The following is a 9,930-nucleotide window of genomic DNA, read 5'->3' on the forward strand; positions in this document are numbered from 1 at the left end:
AGGAAAGGAGACAAGCCCAGCCTGGGGTGGGGGAGCGTGACAGGGCACCCAGACCAAGGTGCTAATTTTCCAGGCCCTTTGGGACCTTCCCAGTACCCTCATTGCACCTGGCTACTCTGGGGACAACCCTCCAAGAAGCAGGCTCTAGTTGTGGGGAACACAGGGGCCCCAACCTCAGGCTAGAGGAGTGCTTCTAATCCCTCTCCCCTTTCCCACTGTCCCTCCCCCCACACACCCCCACGGGATTTCAGTAGCACCCCCACCCCCGCTGAAGCGGAGGAGGAAAGACCCTGCCATGGCTGCGGTACTGTCATGATACCGGAGCCCATTTTATTGAGTGCCTACTATGTGCCAGGCACTCGGTGTGTGGGGCAGATGTTAATTGCTCCAAGCAATCCTGGATACAAGTGACAACACATTTCTTTGTTTCACAACTCAAATTTAATTCAACTCAGCCCCAGCCTATCTGTAGTGGTGGGCACCCAGCCAGACCAGGCCCTCTGTACCCTGTGGGCAAACCCACATGTGCAGATCAAAAGTCACATAAAAACTTGAATCAGGATGGACCCAGGATCCCAGGCCACAGTGGCCCAAAGCAGATATCTCCTGACATTCTACCCTGAAATCCTTAGGCCCCAGAGAGATTAGGTCTCTATCACTCTGTCCTCTTTGTAGCCCTTGCATCACTCCTAACCTTAGGTCATTTCCTTTTTGGACGAAAACAAAATCCCTTTGCTTCCTCCTCCAACACCAACATAAGACTTGTTGGCCCAGAGACCCCCCCAACTCTAAGCCTGTGTGAGTGCAACTTTCCAGCCCCAACCCTTCAGTCCACTATAGACTATACACATCTACCCCACAGCTCCATGGTGGGTAAAGCATATTCCTTCACCCCTTGATTTTGGACCTAGCCATGTAACTTACTCTAGCCAATGGATGTGAGTGAACACAACGTAAACAAAGTCTTGAAGTGTACTTGCATATTTGGCCTTGCTCTCTTGCATTTCTGCCATTGCCAAGCAAAGGATATACTCCAGCTAACCTGCTGGTCCAAAGAAGATGAGAGACATGTGGAACAGACCTGAACCAGACCCATAGGCCAAGCCCAGCCAAAGTCAGCCATACCTGAGACAACCTGCTCAGATCTATGTGTTTATTGCTGGATGCCACTGAGAATTCTGTGGTTGCGTGTTAGCTACAGTAGTAAACTGATACAAGGCCTAAGTCTCAGAACAGCACAGATAGAACTTGCTTACCTTTCCTTGGGGTAAGGAGAAAAAAGACTTGTCTGCTTTGCCTGGTCAGGGAACATTACCCTTCAGTGTTTTCCTAGTCGATAGCTGCTAAAATAAATCTTAAAATAAAAAATTCTTAGGTAACTTCTCAGTAGGTCTCACTGTTATACATACTTTTAACTTTCACAAACACTTTGTGAGGTAGGTACTATTATCCTCATTCCAGATGTGAGAATCAAGTCATGGGGAAGTAGGATATTTGCCCAAGGCTAACTTTTTCAGCTACAAAAAAATAAATAAGACCTCACCAAAGAGATATACAGATGGAAAATAAACATATGAAAAGATGCTCCTCGTCAATGTCATCAGAGAAATGCAAATTAAAACAACAATGATGGGAATTCCCTGGTGGTCCAGTGGTTAGGACTCCACGCTTTCACTGCTGAGGGCCCGGGTTCTATCCCTGGTGAGGGAACTAAGATCCCACAAGCCGCATGGCTCCACCAAAAAAACAAACAAAAAACAATGAGATACCACTACACACCTATTAAAATGGCCAAAATCCAGAACACTGACAACACCAGGTGCTGGCAAACAGGTGGAACAACAGGAGCTCTCATTCATTACTGGTGGGAATGCAAAATGGTACAGCCACTTTGGAAGACAGTCTGGCAATTTTCTTATAAAACGAAGCATATGCTTACCATACAATCCAGCAATTGTGCCCCTTGGTATTTATCCAACTGAGTTGAAAACTTATGCTCACACAAAAACCTGCACACAGATGTCTATAGTAGTTTTATTCATAATTGCCAAAACTTAAAAGCAACCAGAATGTCCTTCAGTAGGTGAATGGATAAATAAACTGTAGTACATCCAGACCATGAACAATTCTTCAGAGAAATGAGCTATCTATCAAGCCATTGAAAGACATGAAAAAAGACATTAAAAATTCCACCTCATCATAATTAAACATATCAGATCAAAATCTGTCCTAAGAATGGCAGATCCTAAAATAACAGAACCCTTCAGAATTGGGAAAGAACATGAGTAAAGATACCAAACAATATATATTTTTTTAGTGGCAATACTTGAAATATAAAATCTTGAATATGAAATTCAATTCAATTCAAAAATCCATTTATTCATAAATAAATGGCTAATAAGTGAATTTATTTCATGGCTTACGGTGCACTCAGTAAAATTTTGATAATGTTTTTTACTTTTGTTCTGGCATGAACAAGCATAATTTTTTTTAAGTGAAAAGAAAAAAGTTTGGCTAAAGTACAGAAAACCCCAAATAACAGTGATTTAAAGGGACTTCCCTGGTGGTCCAGTGGTTAATACTCGGTGCTCCCAATGCAGGGGGCCCGGGTTCGATCCCTGGTCAGGGAACTAGACCTGCATGCCGCAACTAAAGATCCCGCATGCCGCAACTAAAGATCCCGCATGCCGCAACTAAAGATCCCGCATGCCACAACTAAGACCTGGTGCAGCCAAATAAATAAATATTTTTTTAAAAAAACAGTGGTTTAAATAAAGTAGAAGTGTATCTCTGTCTCCCTCAAATAAAGTGTTGGCATCCAAGGCTGATAGGGCAACTGCATGATCATCCTGAAACGAGACCCCCTCTTATTTTTTTAGTCTGTCCTTTCCAATGGGCTGTTTCCACTCCTGGTCCCAGATCTCTGCTTGAGCTCCAGCCATTATATCTGCATTCCAGAAAGTAGGATGGAGGAAGGAACAAAGCAGGTCATGCGCCCATCTTTTAAAGATAATTCCTTATATTGCACACTTCATTTCTGCTATGTTGCACTAGCCAGAAGTTAGACACAGAGCCTATGTCTTTATTCCAATAGATGATGCACACAGGTAAATATTGGGGACTCTTTACTAAGGAGTGGGGGAGGTAAAGCCCTGCTCTCATATAGAGCAACCAGGGCCCTAATTCAATCATTCATTCCTTGGACCTACTAGGATCCCAGGTCCAGGCCCCGCCCACTCCTCCACCACATCTCTGCAGAGCCTCCTATCTCCACCAGAGGGCGCCAGAGCCCTCTGCTTCCTTGTCTTTGTCCTTTCAGACCCAACTGCAACATCTGAGGTGTGGACAGCTCAGCCCAAGTGACCCATGAGAGATCTTCGGGACCCTGCTCTGGTCAGCCTGTGGGCAGGTGGGAGTCATGTAGCTCAGTGGTTAGGAGCCTGGGCCCTGTATGGATCTGAGTTCAAATCCAGACATATCCTTCACCAGCTGTGTGATCATAGAGCATTCACTCAAACACTCTGAACCTGGAGCCTCACAACAGCTTGTGTGAAAAGCTTCCCACAGGGCCTGGACTGTCAGAAGAGCTCTGTGAGTGCAGAGTGAGAGTGACTGAAGGCTGTGCTCCCACCCCGCCCCCCCCAAGATGACCTCCACTCTAATAGATACACCCTGGATTTTCACTCTTTCAAGTATCCCACCAAGCCTGTGGTCCGTCCCTCTGGCTCTCCTCCCCTGTTCACACATCTTGTACTCACTCACTTCTGCTCCCCAAGAGTTTGAAGGCTCTGGAGTTCTTAGGGAAACAGAAGGGCCACCCTCCTCCCCCAAACAGCCACTAGGTCTGAGAGACTGGTTTGGAAGTCAACAGGCCCATGTAGACTTCACAAGAAGATTAAAAGACCTAAGTTATAAATGTCTCCCTTTTTGCTTCCTGTGCAAGGTCTGGGCGTCCAGTGTGAATACTTGCCAGCCCCAAAGGACCCCATCTGTGCAGAGCTGGATGGAGTTAGAAACACTTAAACCACTACACCGACTTCCAGTTCAAGACGGTGGGCTGAGAACATGTCTCTACCTCCCCTAGTGCCTCAAATACCACCAAAAGCACAGTGAGGAAAGGGAAAAGGAAGCAAATCCATCGAAGGGCTGAGGACACGATGGCTGGGGTGGGGGTGGGGGGGGGGCATCAACTGTCCAGGGATTTTTATTTACTTTTAGAAGATAGAAGAAGGGCGGATTGCAATGAGGCACAAATGGGGGCAGAGGAAAACACAGCTGAAGACTGCCTGAGAGAAAGCTGCTCCAGAGGCCTGAGCAGGCATGGAAGCAGGAGAGGACCCTCCACGGGAGACAACACCCCTCAAAGGGATGGCGGGCGGCATATGGACCACTCCCCACCGCCCTGACCACTGCTTACGCTCCAGGGCAGAGGAAATACCCTACATCAATGCCAATACCAATCAGCCCTGCCCTTCAGTCCTAAAGATGAACTGGTCACCAAGTATTACCAGACAACTGAGAAAAACCAACAAAAGGAGAAGGATTAAGAAAAGAATATCACTGGGCAAAGAGCCCATTTTGTGTGCGTGTTATTTTAAGGTCTTGCACCATCCCAAGCCCTTGTCCAGATATGGGCCATATATAAATATATGTATCCAATATATTTATCTACACACGCACCCACTTTAATGTACTTGCAAATGGATCGTTAGGATGGTCATAAAATGGACACACATCTGGGTGGGAGCAACTGCATGTTTCCCATACTACCTGGCAGTTGTCATTAAAAACACCAATAAGAGGGAGCAGAAGTGTATTTGACTGGGAGAATGATCCTTGTTTCCTTTTCATTATTCTTAATAAAAGGAGATGGTGAAGAAAGAAAGAAAGAAAGAAAGAAAGAAAGAAAGAAAGAAAGAAAGAAAGAAAGAAAGAAAGAAAGGAAGAAAGACGGTGGGGGGAGGGAGGAAGGAAGGGAGAGAAGAAAGAAAAAAGAATAGCAAATAGCTCTTCAGGGCTTACGGTGGGCCTGGCCATGGTCTAAGCATTTTACATTCAGTAACTCATGTAATGACCCTCTGAGCTAGGTGCTATTATTATCCTTTCTGGGAAATGGAGTCACAGAAAGGCAACATAGCTTGGCTGAGGCTTACATAGCTAGTAAAGGGCAGAGAGATGGAATCTGAACCCAGGCAGTCCGTTTCTTGCATTATACTCTGAACTATTCAGCTATACTGCCTCTTTAATAAATTAAATAAAAGGTGAACAAACTGATCCAAGAGGAAATAGATAAGGAACAGAGGAGAATTTATAAAAAGAAAGATTCTAATGCTATTACATTCATAAAACAAAAAGGGGAAGCTATGAAAAAAAAGCAAGAAATAATTCTTGGAATTTTAAGCTAGAATCACTGAAATAGAAAGAATTCAATAGGAAGGAGTGTGAACATCTGTGGTTTGGGTGTACAAAATGAATTCATTCTCCTTTTGGTAAAAACTACTCTGATTTCCCTCCTATATTCTCAAGTCCTGTGGATTGAGTTTGATTGACCCCCCCACCCCCACATTTGCTACATGAGAGAAGCATGTTGCTCCTGGCAGACCACAGTGAGGAGCCAGGGAATGACGACAACACTGAGTGCAGAGGAAAGATATATAGTGACCCTGGGTCCTTGATGACATCATTGGAGTTCCTGGATCAAGCCTTACCTGAAGCTAAAGGGGTGAGTGCCTCTCACTCTCAATATCCACTGATCAAATCCCACTGGACTCCAATTATTCTTGCCTCAGTTGTGTGTCCAGCCCTCATCAGTCACCATCAAGGTAAACTGCCAGGCATTGGGTATAGCCCACCCCTGAAGGTACTGCAATTGGAAAAAAACCCAAATCATACAGTTGGACTGGGGAGCAGCAGTTCACCAAAAGAAAGGGGAGGCAAATGGAATGCTGGATAAACTCAACAACAGTTACCATATCTCACTACACATACAAAGGACCCAGCATGGGACAATGTATATGGCAAGTTGACTTTGTGGTAACATAATGGAGACAACATCTGTTTCTTCTCTCAGAAAGAAAGAAAAAAAAAAAAAGGTAATTAGAAAACCAGAAACAACAAAATCTATTCCGGGAACCAAATATGGAGCAAACACATCTGAAGCATGATTCTGAGCAATTAGCGGAGTGAAACAAAAGAGAATCTACTTAACCTTAACATTTGAGACAGCAAATATTCTTCCTCAAGCAGCATAGGGTGGAGGAAATGCCATTACACTTCCTTCTCAGTAGAGGCATCTTATTACTTGGTTCTGCAGTAAATAATGCTTATATAATCATAAAATTGGTTGGTTTTCAGTTTTCAGAATCAACCTAAAGACAAAGAATGGAAGATTTAATTATAATTACAGTACAGAATATAAGTGTTATAAACTTTGATCGTGGAAACACAAAAGTAAAACCAACAGAAATTAGAAGGAGGTGGGGAAGGAAGATGGCAGATGGCATAGAGGGGCTAGTTCTTTTTATATAGTGGCAGGGCTCAAGAAATTCTGTCCGAAGTTGATGAAAGAGGAACTAAGTTTTAAACTCAGACCGTTTACAACTATGAATAACACCAAAATAAGTCTGCAATAATAATACAGCTAACACAATTGAGAAAGTAGGCACGGGGAGATGAGAGATAGTGTGATTTAAATTCTTGCTTTAATGATGAGGCATCATTAGGTGTTCTCTTGAGTTACTAAACTGAGAAACAGAGGTAAAGCATATTATTTAAAACTATGATGTTAAGACTCTGGAGTATCTAAAAATGGAAGATGTTCTGAGGAGTGGAACTGAGTGTAGAGAATTTTGCTTTTTGATTTGTGTCATTCGGTATTGGTTGAGTTTCTTTACTTACACTTACAGCACCAGAGCAGCAGCCCCCACACACCCACCAGGCTCCACCTCCTATGTTTACAGGGAGGGTTGCCACTCCCCTCCCACCTCCTTCTGGTTTATTTTCCTGTACTGCAAAGGCTAGACAACTAAATTTACATTTCCCAGACCACCAGCTACCTTAATGTCACCACGCCATCCAGCCATAATTAATTTCCCACTTCACCAGACTGGTCAAATAATAGTCTCTCCCCAAAATCTGGAACTGGGACTGAGAGACACCATTTGGCATCTGCTTGTAGCTGAAATGAAGGGCAAATGCATTCAGGAGCTGTGGAATGATCACATGCATGGAGAAAAAAAAAGTAAACAAAAGGCAATCTGTTAAGAGAATTAAAAGACAAGCACAGACTGGGAGAAAATATTTGCAAAACATATCTGATAAAAGATTGTATCTAAAATATACAAAGAACTCTTAAAGCTCAACAATAAGAAATCAAACAACTCCATTTAAAAATGGGCAAAACATCTGAACAGATACCTCATCAAAGAAGGTATATAGATGGCAAATAAGTATATGAAAAGATGCTGAACATCATATGTCATTGTGGAATTGCAAATTAAAACAACGACTATCAGAATGGTGAAAATCCAGAACACTGACAACACCAAATGTTGACAAGGATTTTTGTTGTGGAGCAACAAAAACTCCCACGCATTGCTGGTGGGAATGCAAAATGGTACAGCCACTTTAGAATATAGTTTGGTGGTTTCTTACAAAGCTAAACATAGTCTTACCATATGATCCAGCAATCACACTTCTAGATATTTCCCCAGTTAAGTTGAAAACTTATGTCTATACAAACCCCAGTACACAAATGTTTATAGAAGCCTTATTTATAATTGCCAAAACCTGAAAGCAACCAAGCTGTCCTTCAATGGGTGAATGGATAAATCAACTGTTACATACATAAAATGGAATATTATTATTCAGTACTAAAAAGAAATGAGCTGTCAATCCATGAAAAGACATGGAGGAACTTTAAATACATGTTACTAAGTGAAAGAAGCCAGTCTGAAAAAGCTACATATTGTATAATTCCTACTATTTGACATTTTGGAAAAGGCAAAACTATAGACAGTAAAAGGATCAGTAGTCATCAGGTATTCCAGGAAAGAATAGGTGAAGCACAGGGGATTTTTAGGGCAGTGAAGCTACTCTCTATGACACTGTAATGGTGAATATCTGATATTATGTATTTGGCAAAACCCGCAGATGTACAATATAAAGAGTGAAATTTAATGTAAACTATGGGCTCTAGTTAATAATGTATCAGTATTTGTTCATGAATTATAACAAATACATCACACTAGTCCAAGATGTTAATAATAGGGGAAGCTGTGTGTGAGGGAGGGGATAGACGGGAACTCCCTACTATCTGCTCACTATCTTTGTAAATCTAAAACTGGTATTAAAAAAAAGTCTAATAAAAAGGCAGTCTGCAGCAAGAGAAGAATTTAGCAGATACACAGAGAGCAGAAGGAGGAAAGTGGCCAGGGCGACAGCTCCCTGCTGCTGGCCTATTTCCAGTTCCTTGTTCCAGGCCCTTGTGGAGTCCAGATGCACTCCTCTGCCCCCACATTCTATAACATACAAACCCCTGTGATATGAGCTTCTCCTTTACTTATGCTGTTCTAATGGTTTTTTTTTTAATAAATTTATTTATTTATTTTTATTCATTTATTTTTGGCTTTCTCTAGGTGCGACGAGCGGGGGCTACTCTTCATTGCAGTGCGCGGGCTTCTCATTGCAGTGGCTTCTCCTGTTGCGGAGCACGGGCTCTAGGCATGTGGACTTCAGTAGTTGTGGCATGCGGGCTTCGGTAGTTGTGGCTCACGGGCTCCAGAGCACAGGCTCAGTAGTTGTGGTGCACAGGCTTTGTTGCTCCGTGGCATGTGGGATCTTCCCGGACCAGAGCTAAAACCCGTGTCCCCTGCATTGGTAGGCGGATTCTTAACCACTGCGCCACCAGGGAAGTCCCTCTAACGGGTTTTTATTACTTGTGTGGCACTTCTCAAGCCATCATCCAAATGGACCAGTCTCAGGTGATGTTATGACAGATGAGGTCCAGTCTAGCAATCAAAAAGTAATTTCAGCACATTTCAGGTTGTGTGTTTTCTTGAACACCGCGAAAGGGATTTTCACACTACAACAGCACATTATAAAACCTCTTTTTTTTCCTTCTCCAATCCACTTTGCCACACACACCACAGCTGCTCTTAAAATTCTCTCTCTAAAAACTCTTCCAAACAATTTCCTCCAACCCTAGTCCATAGACCTCTTGTCTTCCCCCAGCCTCCCTCCATCCTGATTCTGCATCATAAAAGCCAAGAAGTGTGCTGAGGAGGCAGAACCCTCCTCATGATCGGAAGCGGGTGGATGAAACTGAGCAGCAGAGCCAGAACAGTCTTTCTGGGCAAGAGGGGGACAGACTGCCTCCTGGGCAGGGCTTGTCTGCTCTTCCACACAGCACACTGTGTCTTGCTGATCTCATTGCTCTGGTGGCTTCAATTCCCATCTCCGTGAGAATGACTGCCAAATTTCTACCCACAACTCCAAAGTCTGCTCTGTGCTCCAGGTCCATTACCCACTGCCTAGTCAACATTTTTCCTTAGGGTCAAATCAGATAGGATTACATTCTGCTATGAGTAACAGAGACTGAAAATACAGGGTCCTAAACAAAAGAGTTTCTTTCTTTCGCGTTTAAAGGTCTGCAAGTACTCAGCCCTGGGTGGGCATGGGCTATTGCTGAGTGCCAGTCTCCTTGCTGGTCGCTTTCTGCTATCACTGGGGTGTGTCCCTCAACCTTATGGTCCAACATGGTGGTTAGAGCTCCAGTCATCCCATCAACATTCCAGGCAGCAAGATGGAGAAAAGCAGGATGAGGAACAAGAAACAATGGGCAACCAACAGCAGTGTTTAAAAGCTGAAAGACACTATGGAACACTTCTGGATGGCTGAAAAGAGAAGTTTCTATTATGAAGAAAAAGAAAC

The sequence above is a fragment of the Balaenoptera musculus genome, chromosome 15, assembly GCF_009873245.2.
Source record: "Balaenoptera musculus isolate JJ_BM4_2016_0621 chromosome 15, mBalMus1.pri.v3, whole genome shotgun sequence".
Classification (NCBI taxonomy): Eukaryota; Metazoa; Chordata; class Mammalia; order Artiodactyla; family Balaenopteridae; genus Balaenoptera; species Balaenoptera musculus.